Source organism: Grammomys surdaster, unplaced genomic scaffold (assembly GCF_004785775.1).
Source record: "Grammomys surdaster isolate TR1022 unplaced genomic scaffold, NIH_TR_1.0 129, whole genome shotgun sequence".
Lineage (NCBI taxonomy): Eukaryota > Metazoa > Chordata > Mammalia > Rodentia > Muridae > Grammomys > Grammomys surdaster.
The window spans coordinates 474,357-480,545 of record NW_021604587.1 but is presented as its reverse complement, the minus strand read 5'-3'; the positions used below and the strand labels follow the sequence as shown (position 1 = coordinate 480,545).

The 6,189-nt window shown below is 43.1% G+C and overlaps 1 non-coding gene across 1 annotated transcript; it reads left to right on the top strand.

The window, feature by feature from the left end:
* The first annotated feature begins 5,768 nt into the window (after positions 1-5,768).
* Positions 5,769-5,900, top strand: LOC114612357. Its single transcript, XR_003709993.1, has one exon. It is a non-coding gene; the product is annotated as a small nucleolar RNA SNORA17 (small nucleolar RNA).
* Positions 5,901-6,189: the final 289 nt, after the last annotated feature.

Below are 6,189 nucleotides of genomic sequence, written 5' to 3'. Positions count from 1 at the left end.
CGGGGGTAGACCAGGGGGGATGAAGTCTGGACTGTAAAATACAATTAAAATAAATAATTTTTTTAAAAAAGAAAACACAAATCAAAACAACTTTGAGATTTCACCTGTTAGAATGGCTAAGATCAAAATTACAAATGACAGTTCATCCTGGTGGAGATGTGGAACAGGAACATTCCTCCACTGCTCGTGGGAATGCAGTCTTGTACAGCCACTTTAGATATCAAGATGGCAGTTTCTCAGAAAATTGGGAATCCATCTACCTCAACACCCAGCTATACCACTCCTGGGCATATGCCCAAAAGATATTCCATCCCACCACAGGATATTTGCTCAAATATGTCCATAGCAGCTTCATTCATCATAGTCAGAAGCTGGAAACAACTTAGATGTTCATAATTGGGAATGGATAAAGAAAATATGGTACATTTATACAGTGGAGCATTATTCAGTTGTTAAAAAAATAACATGAAGTTTGCAGGCAAATGGAAAATATTATCCTGATTAGGAAAATCCAGACCCACATCAACAAGCAAGCAAATATGTACTTGCTTTTAAGTGGGTATTAGCAATAAAGTGCTATAATCTAAGGACCCAGAGAAGCTAAGTAACAAGGAAGGCTCAAGGAGGGATGCATGAATCTCCCTGGGAAGGGGAAACAGAATAGATATTGTGGATGGACTGAGGGCAGGTAGGGACAGAAACAGGAGGGATCAGATCAGGAGAGGATGGAGGGAGAGAGTACTGGGAGAGACAACTAGAATTAGGGGTCATCTCAGAGATGGGCTAGAAACCTAGGGCAGTGGAAATGCCCAGGAATCTATGAGGGTGATCCTAGCATCTCCTGTGGCCAGGCAAGTCTTCCAGTAGAAGGGCTGGGACACCAACCCAATTATAAAATCTTTAACCTACAATTTGTTCTGCTTTCAAGATGTGCTAGGGTAAAGGTGGCACAGAAATTGTGTGAGTGGCCAACCAATGGCTGGTCTAGCTTGAGATCAGTGCCACAGGAGGGATCCCATCTCTGATGCTGCCTAGAGGGGCAGGACCTAGAGGCTGCCAGAGACCTAGGATAGAACCAAACAAGGCTGGCGGGGGTTAGGGGAAGTCAATAAAATGATCCCTAATGATATTCTGCTATACTCATAGACCAAAGCCTAGCATAATCATCATCAAAGAGGTTTAATCCAACAACTGATGGAAACAGATGCAGAGACCCACAGTCAATCATTAGGCAGAGATCAGGGAATCCTGTGGGAGAGGAAGAATTGTAGGAACCAGAGCGTTCAAGGACACGACAAGAAAATCCACAAAATCAACTAACCTGGGCTTACAAGGGCTCACAAAGACTGTAGTAACAGCCAGGGAGCCTGCATGGGTCTGACCTGGGCCCTCTACATATATGTTATGATTGTATAGCTTGGTCTTCCTGTGCAACTCCTAACCGTGGGAACGGGGGCTGCTTCTGACTCTTGTCTGCTTTCAGGACCCTTTTCCTCCTATTGGGTTGTCTCATCTTGCCTTAATATGAGGGGAGGTGACTAGTCTTGTGGCAATTTAATATGCCATGTTTGCTTGATATCCCTGGAGGCCTGCTGTTTTCTGAAGGGAAATGGAGGAGGAGTGGGTATGGGGAGAGGGGAGGTTGGTAAGGAAGGACTGAGAGGAGAGGATGGACAGGAAACTTTAGTCAGAATGTAATATATAAAATAATTTTTTAAATGTTTTAAAAAGGAAAAATGGACTGTGTTAATGAGATGGCTCAATAAGTAAAGACACATTGTTGCCAAGGCTGACAACCTGAATTTCCTGGAACCCACATGGTATAAGGAGAGAAACGACTCTTGAAACTCGTGTGTGTGTGTGTGTGTGTGTGTGTGTGTGTGTGTGTGTGTGTGTGTGTATGTGTGTGTATACACACACATACACACACACACACACTACTATGATACTTAATGCTTTGTATAAGAAAGGGTCAAAGAAAGAAATTTCTATATGTGAGCTCTCAATTCCAAACTGATAGTGCAATGGGACTGTACCACCACACAGTTCTGGGAGGTAGCCTGTTCTCCTAGGATCTAGCAGAGATCTGATACCTATTGGTCTCTTTGTCTAAACATCATAATCATGCTTCCTAGTAAGAATCAAACCTGTAGACCTTCTAGATTCGTTCCTTCATAGAATCCCTGTCAACTTTTCACACCCCTAAGCATCTTCACACCCCTAAGCATCTTTGCTAGGACTGATCTAATCATGCAGTAGACATCAGCAAGCCTTCTACATGATCTAGCCCTTAGTCAGCTCTATGGTGTTACCTGTATATCCTTGTTCTGTTACTAATTACAGTCAGAAAAGCACAGACCTGTATTCAGAAATGATAGAATTTCATAGGCTCCTAGAACTAAAAGAGACTGTGGTCGAGGTGAAACTGCTTTCGATGATGTGAACAGTAAGAACTGTTCAGCTGTGCTTCAAAAACAAACTGGTAACACAAAAAATACTGATAATGGAAAGGATTAATACAAAGTTCTTGCTGCTTTTTCAGATGCTGCTTCCTACCCATCTCTCAGATGGCAATTCTGGGGCAACTCAGAGGCTTGGTTTTGATGGCTCTACTATTAGGTCTCTTCAAGGCTTATGGGAGTGGAGAAACAAGGGTCAGAAGGAAGAAAGGCACACCAGGTCTCATATTGCTTAATGTATATCATATATCTGCAATGTCCCCGAAGACTCATGTATTGAAAGCTTGGTCTCCAGAGCAGCACTGTTCAGAGATCATGCATTTTAGAAGTGACTGAATTGTATAGGCGTCTATCTCTCCAATGGGTTAATCCAATGATGGGTGCATTTGATAGTCTACTGGGAGATAATGGGAATTTAGGAGGTAGAACTTAGTTGAAGCAGTAGACTATTAAGGTTGTAGTTTGAAGGACAACTGACTCCCTTTTCTCTCTCACTGCTTTTACTTCACTGCCATGAGGCAAGGAGCTTCTGCAACATACTCCCTCCACCATGATGCTCTGCCTCTTCATTGTACAATGATGAGTCAATGGAACCAGTCAACTATGAAAGCATAAAACAAAGAGCCATCTTTAAAAACGATTCCAGGCTTTTCATCTCAGTGATGAAAAGCTGTGTAACACCCCAACCCTGACTTTCCCCTGCATCCATATGCTCCCATTCATCTGGATAGGCTGCATGCACAATTATTTCCTGCCCAGAGGTGGAACTGCCCACAGTGGGCTGGGCTCTCCCATATCAATCATCAATTGATAAAATGCCTCATTGCTTTGCCTATAGAAAATCTAAAGAAAGCATATTTGCAATTGAGAATCCCTCTTCCATAATGACCCTCATTGTGTCAAGTTGAAAAACAATTAACCAGCACACCATAGAATACTTGTCTTCCTCAAATAAAAGCTAATATAGAATACTAAATTGAATGTTCCTTCATTTTAAGAGAGAAATGGGAAGCCACCATTTGGTCTCTTTTTCTATCCATTCCCGAAGACTGTCCCCTATTCTTTGTCTCTACAGATCAGAGATGTCAGGGCAGTGATATAGTCCAGTCTTTTCCCTGTTGTATGCTTTCAGAAAAGACTAGCAGAGCTCAGGACACCCTGGCCATGACACGGCCTGTTGGCAAGCACAGGCCTGGAATCATTCCAAATGACTCACATGCACTAGGGATGACCTGTAGCATTTTTCAAAGGACAACAGAGTTGATGGAATCTTCTCCCATCACGGACTGCAAACAGCACACAAGCTGTGTGATCACTCGAGTGTATTTAAATTTTGATGCAGGGTAAGGAAAGAGAATATTGCAGTGCAGCCATATCTTGAAAAGCCTTTGAAGCCCTCATTAGTACCTCCAAAAAAGTTGAGAAATTCAATTGATCTTAGAAATGTCACAGGAAAGTACTTGATAACAAAGGTCAGGATGTTAAGCAAAGAGAGAGGAATTAATCTCCATTCATTAAGAAGATGCCAAAGTGACCTTTAAGCTACATCAAAGTCCTATAGCTGAAGAAAAGGAGTTTGTTATGAAGGTCCCTTTCAGCCTAACATTCCCTGCAGGCTCCCTTGCCAACCCCAGCCTCAGAAATATCTCTGTCCTTCTACCCTTCCTCTATTGAAGCTAAAAACCTAGGCTAACCTTTAGGAAAACGACTGTTGAAGACAGGACATGAGTCTAGAGAAACCTCTAGACATGATCACAAACCTCTGTGCAGACATGGTCACTAAGCAGTTATTGCTCCTTCTAACCTCTCCAAGGCATTCCCTTTGGCTTGGAAAGCCTTACATATTTGAAGATTTTACCATCTATCCCTTCTTTTCATTGTTTTTAAGCCTCAAACTGGCCTCAGAAACTATTGCTACTGGCAGAGAAGGAAACCCCAGTATGGCTTTCTCCACTTCCCCCTCCCCCATTGCCTCCAATCTTACCTGATGTCATGGCCTTTGCCCCAAACCTGCATCCTGTTCTTATCCTTCCTTCCTGTTCTCCTTCATGAGGTATGTCAGTCCCTAGGAGTCCTCAGCAGAAGAGCCCTAGTGTGCAATTTCATTTTCATTTTCTCTGCCAATGGCTATGAGACCCCCTCTTTCACAATTACTGTGTTCATGAACCTTCTTTCTACGAGTTCATTCTGGGTTCCACACAAAAGTATATTTTTCCTTAGATGTTTAATGCCTCATCACCTTCATCCTGAGAATAGCCTCCAGCCTGTCTTAACTGTATCACAAGAGCCTTCCATTCTTCTTACCTCATACTCTTTCCTTCTCTGAGATATCATGGGGCCTTCTCTACCCCTCCATACAGGCACTGAAACCCCATTGTGTCATGATTGTTCTTTCTGTCCTCTCCTGTCCCTATGGACAGAGATCATGTCCTCATCAATTTATCTAATGAAGAGAATGACAGTGCTAAACACACACACACACACACACACACACAGAAACATGAACACTCCCACACAAACATAGCTATACATACTATACAGACACATCCACTGATGTACCACATCTTCCTGGCCATTCTCATAAAGAACCAAGCAAATTCCCCAAATCTGGAAGAAACAAAGCTAGTTAGAGAATTACCAAGCCAGAAAACATGAACTTAGCATAGCTTGTAAAATATTCTCGAGAGTCTTCTGTCCAGACAAGCATGCTTGAAATGAATAAGGCAGACACTAGATTTGGAACACTATGAAAGGAGACTGCAGATATCTCCTTTGATGGCTACCTGTTGAAATAATATTTTAGATATTAAGTCAATGAAAAAGGTACTTCTAAAAGTAATTAAGTTGTGGCATTTTGATTTGGTTTGGTTCAGGTTTTTTGATATTCTTTTACTCCATAGACCAGACTGGCTCCAGTTTTCCAAACACTGGGATCACTGGCATAAGCTACCATGTCATAAGCTACTTTTTCATTTAAATGTTGCTGCTGAAATGACTAAAGTTATACATAGTTCACATGGTATTTCTCTTCAGCAGTAGCAATGCCAGAAGTCTTTCTGGAATCCAGCCACACCCAGGCTTTTGCACCTTCCCTCAGGATGCACTGAACAGATGTGACAGAGACCATCTGGCTGCAAAGCCAAAAGTGCTTACCTTCTGATGGTTTGTGAGCCAGATAGAGTTACACAGTGTGCATGAGAGGCTGGCTATGCCACTTACTGTTGTAAAGCTTCAGTTACCCATAATCCAGGAAACCGCAAGAAACTCACTTCTAGGGAACAGATAATACCCCATTGAAAATTACTGTAAGCTGCCTCTAGAGGCGTTGCGGATGTGGCTGCTGTGTCCCGTGTGCATCAGTAGGTGGCAGACAGGAGAAAGGCTATGTCTACACTCAGTTTTCTGACCTACAAATATCTGAATGATTAGTAGCCTAACACTTTCTGAAAAAAACAAGACCGAGATCACCACCAGTCTGGCACCAGTCGAGCCCAGCTGGGCACCCAGGGAAGTAAACCAAAGACTAGAAGATCCCCACCTGGGACTACAGGCCCTGGCCAGGAGTGAGTCTGAGACAGATGCCTCTTGCAAGTGGTCACTTGGGCAGGCCTGGTGAGGAGCAAGTCTGAGATGAATGAACACCAGACCTGTTGTCATGGGGCCAAGACAGGGAGCAGGCCTTAGATGACTACCAGTCCAGCACTGCACAGGCCTGGGGGTGTGGACCATG